The sequence below is a fragment of the Lathamus discolor genome, chromosome 6, assembly GCF_037157495.1.
Source record: "Lathamus discolor isolate bLatDis1 chromosome 6, bLatDis1.hap1, whole genome shotgun sequence".
NCBI lineage: Eukaryota > Metazoa > Chordata > Aves > Psittaciformes > Psittacidae > Lathamus > Lathamus discolor.
The window spans coordinates 69,832,535-69,852,199 of record NC_088889.1 but is presented as its reverse complement, the minus strand read 5'-3'; the positions used below and the strand labels follow the sequence as shown (position 1 = coordinate 69,852,199).

The 19,665-nt window shown below is 41.3% G+C and overlaps 1 protein-coding gene across 4 annotated transcripts in view; it reads right to left on the bottom strand.

Moving 5' to 3' along the window:
* TPCN2 (two pore segment channel 2) overlaps positions 1–19,665 on the bottom strand; it is a 67,717-nt gene that overhangs the window by 10,136 nt on the left and 37,916 nt on the right. For 2 of the 4 annotated variants that reach the window (XR_010613576.1, XR_010613577.1), the window contains exons 26-27: positions 18,815–18,899; positions 7,418–7,555 (exon numbers count right to left, since the gene is read on the bottom strand). The exons of 1 other annotated variant lie outside the window; for it this stretch is intronic. The gene's annotated coding sequence lies outside the window, so the exon portion shown is untranslated. The remainder of the gene's footprint in view (positions 1–7,417; positions 7,556–18,814; positions 18,900–19,665) is intronic. One more of the 4 variants, XR_010613578.1, reaches the window with a different exon arrangement.

Genomic DNA, 19,665 nt, shown 5'->3' with positions numbered 1-19,665 from the left:
CAGGTCTGAGCAAAAATGAAGAACGACTGAACTTGCCTCTCTAGGGCATTTTTTTAACATTACTCCAAGCAACACAGAATTATAACCATACCACAGTAAGCACCATGTGCAGCTTCCAAAATAAAGCCTCACTTCAAGGCACAAATATCAGCAGGTGAGTGGGAGAACCAGGACAGGTGGACAGTGGCAAAGTACTAAGGGAAGTCCAGCTGGACTTGTTTACCTCTCCATAAAGACACTCCAAATATTGTGCAGTGGTTTTAGTTGTTTTAAGGAAAAAAATTAGTAATTTTGAAAGAAAAAAGTAGTAATTTTGAGAAAGTCTGCTCTTTGTTCTATTCACTTTCAATTCACACCGTTAGAATCTTCCTTTGTAATTCAAAGCCAAAATATTTCCTCCCACAGTATCAGGTTAAGTATAAACTGTAGCTAACATGAGTTTTCAAAAAGAATAAAGAGTACAATTCGGATGTCTTTAAAGGACATCAGGTTCTTGAGAAATACTTAAAAATCGACTGCTTTTTCTGCACAGGACACCAGATAGATTACCCATCCCACTATCCCCGAGCATGGTGAAGCACCACTGTTTTATGATACAGAAGACAACCACACCACAAAATAACCATCCAATAGCTCACTATTAGACATAAAAACACAAAATTGCCTGAACTCTGCCATTATGCTACCAGGTGGTAGTTGTCAGGGAACACAACCAGGATTCCCTCATGAGGACAGAGCCATCAAAGCTGCAGGCAAATTAAACCCCTTCAAGGCTCATGTGATAGCTAAGACTTGGACAGGACTTAGAGTAACCTGTTCTAGTGGAAGGTGTCCCTGCCTGTGGCAGGAGGTTGGAAATGGATGAGCCTTAAGGTCCCTTCCAACACAAACCAGTCTGGGATTCTATGATGATCTGATGTGCAGAAGAGGACTCCTAATGGCTCATCTCAGTCTTCCCGCTGTCAGTTTAAACCCATTTCCTCTTGTCCTGTCCCTACATGTTCTTGTCAAAAGTCCTTCTGACTGTGATTGTCATTTGCTTTTACTTTGTGCATCCCTCTACAGGCTCAACCTGACCACCAGTGCCAAAACTGTAAGAATCCAATGTACACCAGCTTACCTTTCACTGACCAAATACTGTACGGATGAGGAACTGAGAGGTAGAAAGTCTGAATAGAAATAAACCCAGATTTTCCAAGCAGCATCTATTTCACAGTTGCCTTATGAAACTAACAGCAACAAGATATTCTCAAAGCTAGTTCATGTGTTACTCTAAAGGAATATTTCTGTACTTGGTTGATCTTTACCCCTGCATGCAGATGTACACACTCACACATGGAACAGCTGATACAAAGACTTAACAGTGAGGGAAGCTGATGCAGAGAGAGGAATAGGGTTTTCAGTGCCAATGATGGACTCAGCTTCAGAGAAAAGAGCAAAACCCATTACTTGTTTGGTCCTCAGGCCGGTGGTCAGACAAGACCTTCCCAGGTTCCTTATAAACTGTAATAACCCCCACAAACCTGAATAATTTGTTAAGCTAATCTACAGCAAACTGTGCTTAAAAGCTAGTTGAGTCTCTTTACAAAATGTGCTGTTCAGCTGAGGTTTAATTACATGCTTGTCTCCAGCCCCAGGCCCAAACACAGCACACGAGGAAATAAACCCCACAATGTTTTGCCATGGAGGCAGGAGGAGTTTTCATGCTTTATCATAAGCAGCAACAGGCACAGACTGAGTTGTGCTTTCAGCTCCACAAGTATAAATCTTCAGCAGCTCCACACTGATGGAAAGCTCACCCCTAAAATCTCCATGGACTCTCTTCAACTCAGCTGGGATATTAAAAAAGACAACTTGGATCCTTTTTTTCCTAAAAATCTGTTTCACAACTCAACATCTTTGATGTAAATCTTTTAAAAGACTGAGATGGCATCAAGTCAGGGAAAGGATGGAGGGAAATGTGTTTCCATCAGTGAGGGAGACCATTAGGAAGAAGGTTAATAGCCCTGGGAATGAGATCAAATTAAGGCTTGTGCCAGTCTCCCCAGGGCTTCCCTTGCCATCACCAGCTTCCCCAGGCTGGGCAGCTCACCCTCATCTTCCTCCCAAAAACAGCTCTTTAACAGAAGCACAACAGCCTGCTGGGGGGGAAACAAAGAAAATCACCGAATTAACTTGTTTGGTTAAAGTAAGAAATAGGCAAAGGGAGGGAGCCTTTGAGTTCTTCACCTTTGCAGAGATACAAACTTGATGTACATACGACTTAAAAGGTGGAGAGGGAGCAGGAATTTGGCCCTTCTCAACACATGGATTGCAGTACTGAGGAAAGCAGCAAGGCTAAACAAGGCTGGAGTTATCATTCAGAGCACACAGCCCCACAGAGTATGGGAAAGGGATAGAGCAGCCCAAAGAGCTGGCGCCACTAACAGACAAGCAGAGGGCAAGTGATAAAGATTTACTGCGAGAGAGGAGGAAACAGTCCGCTGGCCCGATTAGAGCTGTGAATACCGAGTTGTTCAGGGAGGATTTTGCAGCTGACTGATCACAGGCTGTCGGAGCAGGCCTCGGACAACAGCTGCAAGGCTTGCTGGGCTGCAGAAACAAAGGGCGCCTAGCACGGTGCAAAGAAAGAGTTGACAGGTTGTTGTTAGCAGTGGCAAATGTGTGAGGTATGTCACTGTGTGTGAGACGGGGTGGGTTGGGTTGGTTGGTGGGGAAGGAGGAGGGCAAGAAGCACAGGCAGCACTCAGAAAAGGGGAAGGGGGAGCTTGTGGGGGAGGGAGCAGGAACACAGGCTCGGGCAAAGCATTTCCCTAAAAGCAGGCCGGTGTTTGTAAGGAGGACAATCACAAGGTCTGTTTACTGCTGCCAAGATGAATTAGCCCATCGTCTCATTTATAGGACAAATCCGGTGGCACAGACTATAAGGTGCATGGCATTAAAGAGACTAATTAGATGATTCCGGCAAATCTGAATTAAGACCCTTTCTTTCTTTGAGAGCTGGAAAGCATTTCTCAGGACTCTAGCTAGATGGGTTAGGTTTTGTTGTGTTTTTTCTTTCGGTTCTGAGAAGGGATACCTTGTGCAATTCCCTAAGTCTGCTCCAACATTCTGCTCTGAGTTTCAAGAACAGTTGTTAGGAAGCTGCTGACATTTACATCATATCTAAAAAGGTCCAAACCAAAATCCTGGCTTCTGCAGGAATTCAGCTCCCAGTCCAGGAGCAAACACTACAGCTGGTCCCTCCTGTTAGAGCAGGCTAACCCAAAAGCCCACATGTGAGCATACCTGAGCTAAGAGCCTACAGCTGAATTCTCACTCACACAAAACAATCTAGGTTTTCCAAAAGCTGGCTTCTAATCAGACACCCACCCCACAAACAGCATCTGTAGCCAAATGCTTTCCCCAAGCAACTCTCTGCTCTCTGGAGCCATGGTTCACTAAACTTGTGAGTGCTGGGTAGGAATGTATCAGTGAAACTCCAGAGGTGATCAAAGACAGGAGCTGGAGAACAGGAGAACTGACTCTCAGCTCCCTGTTGGGCAAGTTTAGGATGCAGTTCTGGAAATCTGGCAACATTTTACTCTGATTGTGACAAAAACAAAGTGTTGCAGACACCTCTGAAGCAATGGTGCATGCTGTTTGCACACAACCTCTATATTACAGTGGTCACTATTAAAATGTTTTACAAGAGGTTAAGGTTACCATGGTACTCACAGGATACCAGGAGGAGGGAATACCATGAAAATCACAGAAACATTCAGCCCTGCAATCTGCAAATATCAGATGTTTCATAGTAATTAGTGACACTTTGTAAAGCACAGGCTTTCACTTTTTTACGTATAGATCTACTAGTAACTGGCAAACAGGAGACGCTCAGAAAGTGCAGTGGCCTTTACAGTGCCCGATCAATTATACAAACAATCCCTAATTTGATTTTTCTCTTCTAAATGGTCTCTGGGACCCAGTTAGTCTAGTCCCAATAGGCAGCACTTGATACACTGTAAAGGGAATTCAGAACAAGAGGCATTTCAAGGCTTCTAACACAGCTTCATTCTCCCAAAATATAAAAAATAATAAAATAAAATAAAAAACCAGTGTGCAGAGTACTCCATCTAGGGGCAGAAATGCAACCCCAAATTTCCTTTGCCTCTGCTTTGACATGTGTTAACCTCATTCTACCAGGCCTGAGCCCATGAGAAATAATCAGACGTTTCACAGAGGTTCCAAATAGTTCCTCCTCGGTTATGAGGCCATAGATTTTTACTTTTTATTATTTTAAATACAGAGCTTCCAGCTTGAGTTTCCGCTCACAGTGATGAAGAACACAGGCACTACTTTTATACACCTACTAGCAACCACACTGTACTTTAAACTACAAATATGATGTTATGAACAATTTATAATCCACCATATCCATATGATCAAAGTTTTCAGCTGAATAAGGGTGGTCAGTAAGCTCAACTGCAAGTAATAATGAAATGCCTGAAGGACTGTTTAGGTAACTGTATTTTTGGATGTCATTAGGCTTATACCGAAGTCAAAGCAAGGTCTGAATTTGACTTCAGGGGAAGCAGAAATGGCTTGTGGCAGGGGCATAGTTCTGAATCAGAAATTCTCTCTGTAGCTGGGTAATTCAAGATCATTTATGCTTAATATTAGCATATCAGATTTGTTCAGTACAGGTATTTGAGAGCAATGTATAAAACAGACAGAAGCAACTAATTTGCAGGCTCAGAAAAAAACTGAAAAGATAATGCCCAATTAAGAGGTTTTTGTCTTGAAAAAAAATACAGCAAGTATATCAAGCCTTTCCCTCTAATTACATGTTTTCTTTATACAAATGGTTTTCAGCTGACAAGTCCACAGTGATTTTCCTTAGTAAGCACTGGGTTACAGTTTGTCCGTAACATTGCAGCTTTCCACTGCACTGTGCCTTGCTCTTTGTCTCTGGTACAGAGAGGCTGCTTCTGAGGCTGGTGTAACACTTTGGAAAGCAATCAAATTACCTCCTACATTTGCTCTCCTTAAACACCTACATTTGATCCCCTCCTTTCTTCCTGCTCAGCCTCTCAGCTGCAAACTTCATAAAGGCAAAGGTTAGAATTTTCTAGACACCACTTTAATTTTTCAAATAGCAATCCAATTACTGAGCAAATTGGCACAAGTGCCTAGTTACATAGTGACTTGGCACTGCCTCCACTCACTGCTGGCAGTGATGAATGTGTTCCCTCTCAGTCCTCCTCGTCTATCTGCTCCAGCCCCAGAGCCAACACCAGTGACCACATAAGGAGAGTGCCTGGCAGCTGCAAGGCCAAGGTGCCAAGAGGCAGATTGTATTCTGTAGCAGCAGGATCTGGGACTGTGACTGGCTTCCTGGCTAGTCTTTCGTAAGACCTTTTCCATGGCCCCTAGGTTGGCTCTAATGAAGCCTGTAGAAATGCCTGCAGGGAGCTGGTATAGAATTGAGTTAAGTCAAAGGTTTAATTTAGTTTCTAAAGTGAAGTGAATGTATATTGGCCTTCTTTTTCCACTCTGCAATTATACTCCTGCCACATTTATAAGAAAATACAGTATTCAGTCAACAATAGGAGTGCATTCCTGGGTATGTCTGTGCTGCACACTGGGGCAAAGATCCCCAAGCCAGCCTCAATTAACTTAGCTACAGAACCAGAAGCAATACAGCCATGTTTGCTTGGTATGACACCTGAGCTAATCAACTATGAATGGCAGTAACAAATCTCTACCACTTCTGGCACTGAAACTAGTATCCCTGCGTGGTAATCTACTACAGAAATGCCAACTCACTTGGAGGTAACCTGAGGGCTCTCTAACCTGATGTTGCTTTGTGCTGTAGAAATACATTTAGGAATACCCCAGGAACTGACAGGAATTTGTTGACCTCTTTACATCATGTGAGAGTGATGAGGCTACAGATGTGGTTACAGTAAATCTGGACTGTTCGTCTTCCATTCCATTCACATTCTTCTATCACACAGAACATCATGGTTACAGAGCATCTTTAAGTAATGTATCAAGCATCTTGAGCAGCATCTGTCACATGTGCTGCTTTCTAAATTCCTCACTTCCTCCTCCAGGGGCAAAAAGCTGGACAAAGATATTTTAGTTTCTCAAACTTGCATTTGCTGTCTTTTCCTCCCCCATTCCCACCAGGAAGTTTGGGTCTTAGCCCATAAGTGGACTTCTTTAGAATATTTAGAAAGCCATTTTCAAACATTTTGGTGCACCAGGTAAGAACTTTCTCACAACAAGATATTTTTCCCCCCGTCTGGATTTCTTACAATTTCCAAGAAATTAACTTGCTTAAAATAAATGACTCCAGGTACCAAAGGCTAGAGATGGACTATGATCCCTGTAATACAAACAGTCTTTGAAGAACATAAAAACAAAACACAGCTTGTCAGCTATTCCTCTTTTGGAATCCCACCTCAGGCATACCAAGAAGTTACTGGAGAGAATCAGAGTTATTTGTCCAGCAACTTTCTGATGCAGATGGTAGTCCAAGAAATATCCAGGTGGACTCTGAACTGCACACACCAGTTTGCTTGCTTGGACTTTACTTATAAGTACAGTTGTTTGTAACTGATGGAATGTTTCTTTTTCCTTTCCTAAGCCAGGTATGTTGACAGAGGCACTTAGTGAGAGCTGAGGTGTTACAATTAGATTATACTTGATTAAATTCTCCTTATTTATCATTTGAGAGCTTTATCTGCTGAGCTGCCTTTACTGATGCTCATCTTGCTTGAAATCTGTAGGTAGATAGGAAGCCTAAGATCTTCTAGTGATTTTCTAGATGACAAAACTGAGTTGTAATTCAAGAACCATTGGAAGAACCAGAGAACTTTCTCTTCAAATCTAACCACTCCAGCTCTCAAGACTGACTATACAAGCCAGCAAACAAAATGATCAGTTTAACATACCTAACTCTCAGGCTGTCAGGCACTATGAAGACACACACTGTGATGAAGCAGTGGGGATATATGAAGATGCCAGTTTTTCCACTATGCTTTCTGCCTTTGCCACAATTCTGCATGGGTTACTTGGAGTCATTTTCAGCAAACACAGATTGTACTGCTAATGTATTTAAAATAGTTATTTAAAACAGTAGGGGCCTTTATGGACAATCTCATTATGTAAACCTACTAATCCAATCTCTAAGAATGGGTCTGTCCATCAGAGCCTAATGAACTGCTCTGGTGGCTTACAGAGAGACACCTTCAGAAACACAAAAACCACACTTTGTTTAGGAGATTTTAGACTGTGTTCAAGAGATCCCTGGGCATCCTTGGACTGTTTCTAAGGCACCAGGAAAGGTAAAGTACACACAGCATCAGTCAGCTTCATAATATAACGGGTTTTCAGTCAGTTTCATAATATAGCAAAGAGGGGTTTGTACCTCTGTGTTTCAGTGATCTCCAAATGAAGGCTAAAAACCTCAGAGCTGTAGGCAACACATGGCCCTAATGTCTTCAATACCTCCTACAGGAGCAGGAAACTGAAGGTGGAAATTGGACTCATAACCCTGGCTCCAGGCCTGTAGGACACAAGAAAGAGTTATCCAAAAGGGTACACAACCATGTGCTTCACACTAGGCATGTTAATGCCCCAAACACATAAAAGCTCACATGCCAAAGTCAGCAACATTGCTGTAGCCAAGCTGTGCTCAGAGTTAAGCATGCACTTAAGAGCTTTGCTGGACTGCAGCCACTTACAGATGTACCATCAACACAGAGGCATGTAGGCAGAGACTTTGTTGGGTCCACTGAACCCTCTCCTTGAATATACATACTTAGTTATTTTGATTAACATATTTATAAACCCAAATATGACTCTTCTGATTATATCTCAGACACTAGCAAATGTTTCATTCTGCCTAGAGTCCTTTCTTTGTCACACTTCTAAAAGATTCAGGGCCAAAAACCAACTCAAAATCAAATGCAAAAAGGATCTGGAATCTGATAACACAGAACGCTCCCAGTCCCTGTTCTCTTGCTTTACCCTTGATTTATTTGCTTTGAAGACATTGTTGGGTGCCTGTCTGCATGCAGTGATAACTACTAACAGCAGCTGGATGAATAAGAGAAGAGAAAGTGGAAGAAAAACAATAGGGAAGGCATTAAGGGCAATAGGTTGTTCTTTCTGGGATGGGCATTAAACATATGCTCACTACTCTAGCTACAGTGCAATCAAAGCTGTTCCATGCCACTGCCAAAAACTGCAACAGGTGCCGAAAGATTACAGCATTGGTTAAATCCACTCCTAAGGCACCAGCTCAGGGACTGGTCCAAATCCTAGAAGCCAACGAACATCCTTCCCCAGACATTAATTGCTTCCAAATAGTTCCCCTCTTATTTCCAGTGTGATGCTGAGGGCAGGCGGGGGGGGATAGGACATAAATAAATTCAACTGCCAGGAAGCAATCCTCTGATTTCACCACTGCAAGTCTGGACAAATGCCAAAGCCACGCACAGCCTCTCACATGCATTTGTTAGGTAATTAATATTTTATACTCACAACAATAAGAGATCTTCATTCACAAGGAACTATTAAGACAGTTTCTGGTTCCGTTCTCCCCAACACATTACAATAACAACTCCATGCCAGCAGCAGCCACATGGCCTAAAGGTGCCAAGCTGGCAAGGATACTCTGAGCACTTGGCATCTAACCCCTTGGCAAACCCCTCAGCAGTTGTGCTTGGCTGCTTTCGGATCTGTCATGTGGTTAGGCTGCTGATAGCATAGGAGGGTGCTGCGTCCTCTGGGCACCATTTCACTTTAACACCTGTCTGATTCCCAGGAATGCACGCACATGGAGAGCAAGATCCCAGCACAAATCCTCCTGGAGACCCAGAGCACATGCTCCATTTGTTACTGAATGGGGTCGTTTCCTCAGACCCACAACTGCCTTTTTTTTTTTTCCCTCCTCCCCCCCTCCCTTCCCTTTCACATATCTGCATATAGCCCTTAGAGGGTCTTACATCCTGCCATGCATTCCACATGTGTTGGAGGATTGCTCTGTGAACCAAGAATATAAAATGTAGCCTTTTTGTATATAATGAAATCTCATATTTTACTGTGGTCATATAAAGCCATTTCTTTGTGAATAAGACTTTTATATTTGTGACATTTTAATGATCTACAAATGTTTGGTATAGATGAAAGGAAATTATTATTGCCAGGTCACCTTGCAGAAATGCTTTTTGATAGGCACCATAATTCCAATGAAATTGAGTAATAAGGGAGAAGGGGGGAAACCCTTCAAACATTTAAAGTGCAACTGAAGCAGAAATACGTTAAAAGGAAAACATAAAAAAAACCATATATTGTTTACCACAAGATATCAGAGAGGAGCACAGGTAAGAAGAATCAAAGCCATTTGCCCACTACTCAAAAAAATGTGGCTCTTACAACATGCAAACTGTAAAAATAGAGCCCTGTGCCCCACAGACACCACCCACTGTTGTCATGAATGCAGCATGTTTTCATGTCACAGGAATGGGTCTGCCTTAGGCCACAAACTTCGTGAAATAAGCCCACGTCTGGTCCCACAGCGGTATTTGTCAAAGTCACAACAATCATCCCCAACTTGGCAGAGGTGCAGCGGGAAGTGTGCTGAGCCTTCGCATAGCACCTCTCCAAATCTGTTCCAGTCCCACAGCACTACAACCCGCCTCATGTTTGCAAGAGCAACAGCCTGCACTGATTCACTTGGGACATTCTGACACTTTGGAGCAGTTATCTTGGGAACAGGCACTCTGTAAGGCCTGTGAACTAAATTCAAGTCTTTTATTGCTAGGCTCACCATCACAAAATAACTGCTATCACTTACTCCACCAGGAAGGCCTTGTGTACCCATTTCACCCCAGCTGGAATGTACAACTCAAATCCTGGACTCTGGTGTTCTACTTCAAGCCATGCTGTTTGCCTGTCACATTGTTACCCTGATTTTTGTTTTGCATCCCACAGACACCAGCCAAGGCCTCCCTGTGCCAGGCAGGGCACTAGCATGGAATGCAAACCCTGCTCTCTGCACGTAGTTCTGCATCCATCACTATGTTTAGCCATCCGTGTTAATCTTTTAAAAAAAAGGTGAAAAAAGGAAAAAAAAAAATCCAAACTTTGAGATCTTCATACTAGAATTCAAACAGGCTTAACCATGACACGGCAATCAAGTAACTGGGGCTGCCCATGTATATGATTTCAGTTACGTGAACAGAAGACAGGCTAGAGCGTTTACAAACTGACTCTTCCCAAGCCCTACTCTAGCCATCAGGTAAGCAACTGATTTCATTTTGAGGGACGTGGATTTGTTTCGGTTTTGTTGTTTGGTTTTTCTTCTTGCACAGTTCTTCACTATTTCTTAGGGGAAAAAAAAAAGTTCTCTTCCCCTCTCCTCTAAAACAAATGCTTTCCTCAGAGCACGAGGGTGACAGATGGATGGACACTGAGACCACAACAAAAATTAAGATCCAGCATCTTGGAGGCTTTCCTAGGAGCAAGTCAAACCTCTCTGTAATGGAAAAAGCATTCTAATAAGACATTTTTAGTCAAAATTCAGTACTTAACCCTTGGGAGGTAAGGAAATACCCAAACTTAACATTTTTATTCAGTAACATATAAAAATGTTGTTTTAGGAGTTTCTGTAATTACATTATTTTCCATTTCTTTTTCTCTGTGACCTGGGCAATTAATTCCATTGTGATTAAAGCACACAGGTTTTGGAGCAAGGGAGATAAAAACTAAGTACCAAATCAACATATCAAAGTCTCTAGCAACATTCCTGGCATAGTTTTTCTGCAAAGCTCATAGCATGTTCAGAACACATGATTCTGGAGTACAAAGATTTTATTGGCTTCACTGCTGAGTGTGGTCATCTCAAATGCCAAAGAAACCTACCACACCATATTGTCATTTCTGTCTCTGCATACACATCTGTTGTGTCTAAAAATCAAGTTTCCAATTCCTGCACACATTCACAAGCTGAATGCATGTTATCATAAGTTCACAGACTGGTTTGGGATGGAAGCTCTTCCAGTTCCAACCCCCTGCCCCAGGCAGAGACACCATCCACTAGACCAGGTTGCTCCAAGCCCCATTCAACCTGGCTTCACAATATATTACCTTCCCTTGAAAATGATAACCTAGGAACAGGACACTGTGTGTTACAATTGGCAACTGAAGTGGGAAGAAGTAAGAACAGAACTTCAAAAGAGCCTACAAAAGAACAACATCCAGGGAGGAGGATGTGCCTCCAACAGGTTCCTCACACCTCCTTTCTGCAGCAACCTGGTGTTCAGTCCCAGGAGGAGGCTTGTTCTCACATGAGTCTCAATTGGGCTGAGCCCTGGCACGACCACACCACACAGTATAGCTTGTAAACAAGTTATGTGAAAGACCAAGGAAAAAACCCTTATGTCAAAGTCAGAAAAGCCTCCAGTTTCAATTACATATACGTAAACCTTCTGCATGAATAGACTTTGCCAGATGTTTCCTTATCATAATACACTTCCCTTATTAACATGACTAAATAAATACAACTTACCCAAATCAAATCCTGACCATTTCCCCATTTTAAACTTAATAAATGTTCCCAGTGTTTGTGCACTTTTTCAGCATGCAATCTAAAGTCAAGAGCTTCTTCATTAAAATATGCCCTCCTGGGAAATTTTGGGTATGGGGGTTACTTTGAACAGTTATTGTGCCATGACACAAGGCTAGAACACTGTTTTAAAGGGCTGCTGACTCTGGACAATTTATATGCTAATTTCAGAAATGATTCCTCTTACATTAAATAAGGAGCTAAGGAATGTTCCAAAGGTCTAGACAGACCACATCATTAACAGATTTCGTAAATCAACGCTAATACTGCCCACAGCATATTACATCGTGTGAACTTTCTTCACTGCACACACTTTACTAATTTTAGTTCCACGTGGCTCCTCAGCTGACCGGCCAAAATATAAACTACACTGGTTCCCTAAAGCCTCCTGGTGCCTATCCTGACCTTGGACTTGCCTTTAATATTAAACTTGAGAAAAAAACTGAATGATCACACTTTTTTTTTTTTTTATACAGGGTACATTTATAAATGGTTTATACAGGGTTAAATGATTAATAGATTATGAAAATGTTAAAGAAGTATGGACAACTACAAAGAATAAGGGTAGCTGTTACACACCTAGTACTAGATGATCAGCTATTTAGGCAAGTCCAATGCAGACCCATATATTCTAGCCCAAAAATCTGTGCAAAGGCTAAGCGTGGCAAACAATCCAAATACCCTCCAACTTGTTCGAGTACTGGCAAATCCTTCAGCATTCATTAGCAGTGTTCTGAGGCTACTATTGTTTTAAAGGACAAGTCAAATCTGGCTCCAAATTTAGACTTTGTATACACAAGCTGTTATAAAGCCTTAGAATAACGGAAAGTTTTCCAGTTTTTATTTTACTTCCCATAAAAATGATCTTTAAACAAATTCTCATATGGCATATGTAATCCTAACAATGCAGAACTGAAAAAAACTCAAAATTAAACAAGCATCACTAAATCAAAATGGAAAGATCATAAAACACTAAGACCAATTTTAATCCTTTCTAGGTTTATAGCTTAGCTTACTAGCTCCGCAGCTGAAACAAGGCATGGATGCAAAGCATGATGCTAAGTGCTTAGCTGTCACAGGAAAAAAAATAATCTCACTAGTGATAAAATTTTGGTTTTAGAAATCAATTCAAGTCATCATTCAGAGCATTTACAGCATCTTGTGCATTATCTTGACACGACACGTTGCTATCTCACTGATAAACTCTACAGTGATATACTACTAGAGGTACCTTCATATGAAAAGAATCTGATTTCTTTTGAATGGAATTAAGAGCTTCCTTATCCTTATGGTCTTTGTTTTCTTTTTCTTTCTACTTAACTGGGAATTATACCATATGCAAGTAACTTGTACAATCTCATAGTATCTTTCTCATCAGATAATGTAACATGTTGGGGACACGGAGCTGAATATTAAGTAAAAACAGCACTGAGCACAGGCTTCTTCCCACTGAATTTAATAGCTGAACTTCCACTGAGTGCCAAAGAACTGAATTAGGTATTTGGTTTATAGTGTGGATGGCAGCAAACTCTGTCCCCTCATCTCACACCCACAGCAACTCATCAGTGCTCTACAACTTCATTATAACTACAGGAGCCGTCTTTCAGCAAACTACAATCAGTTATGAAATGCAGCCTTCCTCAGACCAGTACAAGACCCCAAGAAACAGCTAATAGATCAAGCATGCTCTGCTATACATCAGACACCTCACTCAAATGACTCCTGATAATCAACAATGATGGTAAATTGGCAGCTGAGCTACTGGAAAAATTTCAAGCTTCACGTTCCAGCTACAGGAATGAGGAGGATATATGTCAGTATGATCTTTGGCAGGGAAAGGTATATTGTTTCACTGCTGTGGGAAAAATGCTTACTGCTCAAACATTTCCTTAACATGAAACATTAGAGGTAGCATTAGTAACGATAATCAACTTTCCTGCCTAAGTGAAAAAATAACTCCAACCCACAGAAAAAAAGTAATCCAGTGTTTCATGTCCTCAGTTTTTCCTGAACACTTCAGCAAAGATGCTTACTGCAAAGAGAATAGGCCCTTGTGTGCTTTGAGGTTTTGAAACTCAAGAAGGTTCCCAACTTACCTGTTCTTTTCCCTTCATCAACAAATAAGGAGGTGGTTAGTCAAAATTCTGAGGATAGACTCTGACACTTCCGAGATACTGAAAACAGGAACCCTTACATTCCAAATCTATCTCTGAATGCTGAACCTTGTCCAAAAAATAACGTGTCTCTGAAGACAACCTTAATTTGGGGATCTCAGAAACCAAAGCTGAACTCCATAACATACAGAAAAACTGAGCTGTCTTTATAATCTTTCTGTCAAAACCATTGCCATAAAACATCCCATTGCTTACACCAACTCAGGATTGTCCCTCAAACCATGTGATATTCCACCACTGACCATGCTGGAGCTTTGCCATTGCTGCCATTGGGACAGTATGTCACCTGTGCCCACAACACTGGAAGCACTAAGGAGGCACTGGTTGCTAAGGGAAACCACATTCAAAAAAAGGATGTTTCTCCAATACTGACTTTCACACTTTTCCCATTCTAGTACAATGCTAAGAATGTTGCTAAATATTCAGACAGATACACTTCCTGAGAAAGCACTAGTAAAGCACACAAGGACGGATGCCTGCTACTGAGCACACAGGTGTATACAATACACGTAAACACATACATGTAAAAACTCCCTATGCTTCCCAAAGAACAGAAAAGTGGACCCCAGTTCAGAGCCACCTTTCTCCTCTCCTTGCCAATTTTTTTCACATCAGCTTCATTCCATCATCCTTTACCCCCCTGTGCAGGATTAGCCAGCTCCTTTCCTGCATCAACCCACTTAGTTTCCCTCAGAAGATACCTTATCTCAAAAAGAACAAAAAAATAACTGAAATTGTTATTTTCTTTTATCATTACTTCTCTCTATAACCATCTCCTCATGTTGTCTTTTTAGGTTAACATTTCTTTCAGACAGGGATTATTCACTGTTCTGTGTAATAATACAACACAGCCTAGACCATACCCGGACTCTGGTCACTACCATAAGAAACTGAGAATAAAAAAACCTGCCTTTGCCCTAGGGTAAACGCTCTCCAGAGTGATATCAATCATAGTTATCCACCTCTGCAAAAGGAACCCCAGAAAGCACATAAAAACATGCCAAGCATTTTAGAACCTAAATCACTAATTCTTTGGAAAAACAGTTATTTCAATCAAATTTTATACCTTTTACTCTAGGCATCTCTGGAATACTAAATCATGGTAGCAAATTTGTTTTTATTCAAGTCTTGCTATGCTTTCAAGGGTACTTTGGAATAACGCATACCTGTTCACAATCCTCCTTTCTCTTCCTTGAGCTGCCTGAATACAAGTAGGAACACATTTCCACTTGTAAAAATTGTCCTATGAGAGGCCGTATTTATAGACCAATAAAGAGCAACTTCGAAAGACTTAGGATGACCCCCTGAAAACTGTTTCTGAACATGTTGAGCATTCAAAGGTATTTTACTAATAATTTTATAGCAATGATTTACTCCATTTCTTAGTGGCAAACCACTTGGAAAATCTGAAAAGATACGTTATGGCTGCCTATCTGCTTTGAGGGTCAAAAACAGACCCTCCCTGCTATTTTCATAGCATGTCACATGTCTGACCAAAAGCCACTGAAATCAGCAAAAATATTTCAGACTCTTTGATGCAATAAAGAAATTATTCCCTCTTCTGCAGAACAGCTCAAAAGCAACTTAACGACAAATTCTGAGTAGTAGATAAATTTCCACCACTCTTAAGAAAGCAGGAACTCAGAATCCCAGCCTTCTAAGTCACAGAAAACTTACTGGGCTATTGCAAGGACTAACCCATTCTAAGATGTCAATAGAATCTGTTTTCTTTCCCATGGAGCTCGAGTTTCCACCTTTGGCTACATTCTCAAAGTCCTAGTTTTAACCCAACTTCATAGAGCATGCAACAAGGAGAGTGGAGAACTTCCCTGAGCATGCACTGAGCTGTCAGCCAAGAGTGCTACAGAAGGAGACATCAGTTTCAGATCAAGATGGAGCATTACAGTCACCTTACCTCATCACCTCCCTCACGCAGATCAGGAACTGTCAGGCAGATCTAAAAAAGTTAAATGCACATTCCAGAAAGGCATCCACTTGGCAGCTCTGAAGTAGAACAATAAAGCTTCAAAACGCCATCCTGCTTGAAAAGGGACATCTGACATTTTTGCTGTGAAAGTTACTCAGATACAGACAGAAAATATCTCCTAGCTTAGCATACTACACAGCATACATCACACGTTCCGAAAGCAGAGTGATTCAGAGCTATGGCCAAAACTTGGCAGGAGCTGCTCTTCAAGGAGGGTAGTTCGAGTACTTTATCCCTGAATTTAAGCTAAGTTAGGTTGGTGATAAATCCTCTGCTGGTGAACTGAGGGAAACAGGCAAGACGATGGAAACAATATTTAATGAATAATACATAATCATTCACTTCCTTTTATATAAGGCCACATGAAATTCCAACACTCTGTGGTACACTGGAAAACAGGCATAAAGCCCTGACTCCTAATTGTTCAGTTTACCACCGAACAAGGGTAATGAGTGAGGACTTAAGCAGAACATGCAAAATGCTCAAGAGAAAGAAGCACAGATGCTTCTTTGGGCATCTACAACAGAATTTACCTGAAATGTCCTAGACTGTGTTACAGAAGAACTCACCATATCAGCGCAGCCACACAGATTATTTACCACATGAAGAGCTAGCTGTACCACTACCTGTAAACATTATAGCTCCTATTCAGTGTCGGTTCAAATTTCCCCGGGAAATCACTTCCACGAGGACAGTACACATACCAAGATGCTCAAACTGCCAGGTGTCACCAGTGCTCATATTGTCACATGTACTCTGAGTAATCACTTCAGAGTAACTACATTTCATCTCAGAAAATACATGAATGCTTTGATGACTTAGGTTGCCCTTCTTCAAATGACAGCACCTTCTTTCCCCTTTCTTTGCTCCAGAATCTGTGTAGGGTATTTCCTAATTACACTGGCTTCTTAGCTTAAATAAACTTCCATTAAAATAGGCAAGTAGCTGAGCCTAAAAATCATCCTTTTAAACATGTGAGGGTTGGGACACACTTTTGCTGAATCCCAGGAAGATCCAAGGGAACCTTCAGGAATTCCTGCCAGTGTTGCTAGCAGATCTGACCTTTGGTTGCAGTCACTGAGGCTGGAGGGACTATACACAACCAGTCAGTGCTTATCTTCTAGATCCTCATACTAGTTTGTTAACGTGATGTTTTTATGTCTCCTAGAGATTCGCCCTAAGATAGCATCCTTCACAACAGAGGTACACATGCAATTATTAGCCTGCAAACTGCCCTTTTCCACCCATTGGAAACCATCAAATATCTCTGACACAGAGAAGCTGAACTGGGAGGAAATGGTCATTATCCTCTTGAAGTAACCCCTAGAGAAGACGAGAATGACATCGCAAACTTGTGGGAAAAAGAAAGGTTTTACACAGCCAGTATATAAAACCGGAACAGGACAATAGACACTGTTTTTTCCGCAATCAGGCTGACAAACTCCTGAATGTGAAGAAAATTAAAGCCAGAGGCGATTTGTTCCAAAAGCCTATTAACTGAGGGTTACAAAGTTGAGATTTAGAGAGCTGAATCCTCAAGAGTCAGAAGCTGCACTCAGTCTTGAAAAGGACATTAAACATCAGTACTAGAACAGTTATAATAACAGTTATAAATAGCTTTAGAAGTTTTTCTGCTATCAGCCTTACTTAATCCAGTGTTTTCACCCAAAACAAAGTAAGAAAATTCTGCTACATGTGCTCCAAACTATTTGCAGCACTCCCAGTCACCTTCATGTTCTATCACCAATTCACTTAATCTCCACAGGTTGACCTACTTCCAAAGTGGCTTCAAATAAATTTTCTACAGATCTAGGACTGATAGAATGGTTTGGGTTGGAGGGAACCTTAAAGCTCACCCAGTTCCAATCCCCGGCCATGGGCAGGGATGCCCTCCGCTAGACCAGGTTGCTCCAAGCTCCATCCAACCTGGCCTTGAACACTGCCAGGGACGGCGCAGCCACAGCTTCTCTGGGCAAAGCTCAGCACTGTTTCTACCATCATATTCTCACTGATGGCTGCATTCCCAGTATGCACATTAGTGCCAAACACAGGTATCATAGTAAGAGTTTGTACACTTGACCTTCAGTACCATAATACCCAGTCTACACCTTAGCCTTCTGCAAAAGTTCAAGCATAGAAGCAAATAACAAAAAAAAAAAAAATAATGTGGAGACATTTCCCCCTTCTACAGGCAAACACAAATAAGCACAGATCTGTGTAGATGCAACAATTAACAAGGGAATTACTTAAGCTAGTAAGAGAAAATGGCAGGGATTAACTAAATTTATTGTAGTTAAATGCAGATACATTATATGATCTTGTCTGTTGTAACAGCCTCATAACACCTGGTCCAAACATAAGGAATGAAGTTTTACTGCCATTATACCACCATTGCTATTTTTCCTCATGCTCTGTTTTGTGTCCACTAGGCAGCCCCCTTGGCTGTAGTATCTACTGCCTAATTGCTCCCTAAGCAAAGTGGTGGCTTACACTTCCTACAGGAAGCACATTACATCATTACTGAGAGACGTGCTCGTTTTGAACCTACCAAAGCAGTGCTGATGCCTCCAAGGCTGCCACCCTTCTTTGTGTTACCATGACAGAAAATCCCCTCACTACTCTACCACAGAGCTAAAACCAGAAGATGCCACAGACATACAGTTTTTATATGAACATGTACATATGTTTATACACAAATATACATTTCTAGAGAGACACACACAGATACATAGAGACATGCAGACGCACTTCTGGGGAGAAATCTTGTCTCTCAAACACAGTCCTCTCTCACCACAGATACCATTCCAAGATCTCATTTGCACCTACGAGCATCAGAATTAAGAACTACAGTTCCTGCTGCCTTTATTTTGTTGGGATGCCATGGGAAGCTGTAAATGCTCTGCTGCCACCCAATGATTTTTCCTGGTATTGCCCATTTCTTAAGATGATGTCATCCTACTCCATAACCAGGAAAAAAAAAAAAAAAATCAAGTTAAATTAAAGGCAGCACCTAGAGCTGAAGCACTTACATACCTGTGGTGCCTTGGCCTCCATGGAACACAGTACATCGCTTCCTCTCTTCACCTGTATGCAAATGTCCCCAGTTCTTTTTATCATTCTGCCAACAGAAGCAAAACTTTATCTGAATTCCAAGTCACAAACACATCATTGTGCTCTGGCAGTTAATTTTTACTGGTTTACAATGTACTTTCCTTTACACAAGAGATAATGCAGCTAAGCACAGCAAACCTTTCACACAGCTGTTATCCTTTATAGTTGATCAAAGCACTGATTTCACTGAATTATGTCAATGCCAGACACGCTGATTCTCTTTACTGTTTTCACTCCGGGACTGTTCAGTTCCTTTCTTTGGTCTCTACAAAGCACAACTTGTTTTATTCCTTACTATTACATCTACATTAATTTTGCAGTGATATATAAACCCAAGTGCTAGCCTATCAGGTTTAAGTGAAAAGGTGAAATGCTATTACTTGTATATTATTCACCCCACCCATAAGCCTTCAAATGTTTAAACGCTTCAGCTTTCACTGCAGTATAAATATACATTTGTAAAAAGCCAATTTAAAGAAATTCAAGGAACTAGCAAAGAAGTTTTTGTCACTAGGTACTTGCACAAAAGAACAAGCTGCTCAGTTCTGAAGAATTTGCCCAGATTGCTGGGGCAGCAACACATGCGTCTGCTCAAATTAGTATCATTTAACATTTACAAGACCAGTTTGTACAATGAATTACTTTAAAGTGTGGTTTACATTTTCAGTTATCAGCTTAAGATGGTATAAAAGACCCTGACTGCTCAATGCATGAAGGCTCAGTTGAGAGCTTATTGTTACAGAAGAACCACAATTACAGGTTGAAAGGAAGCC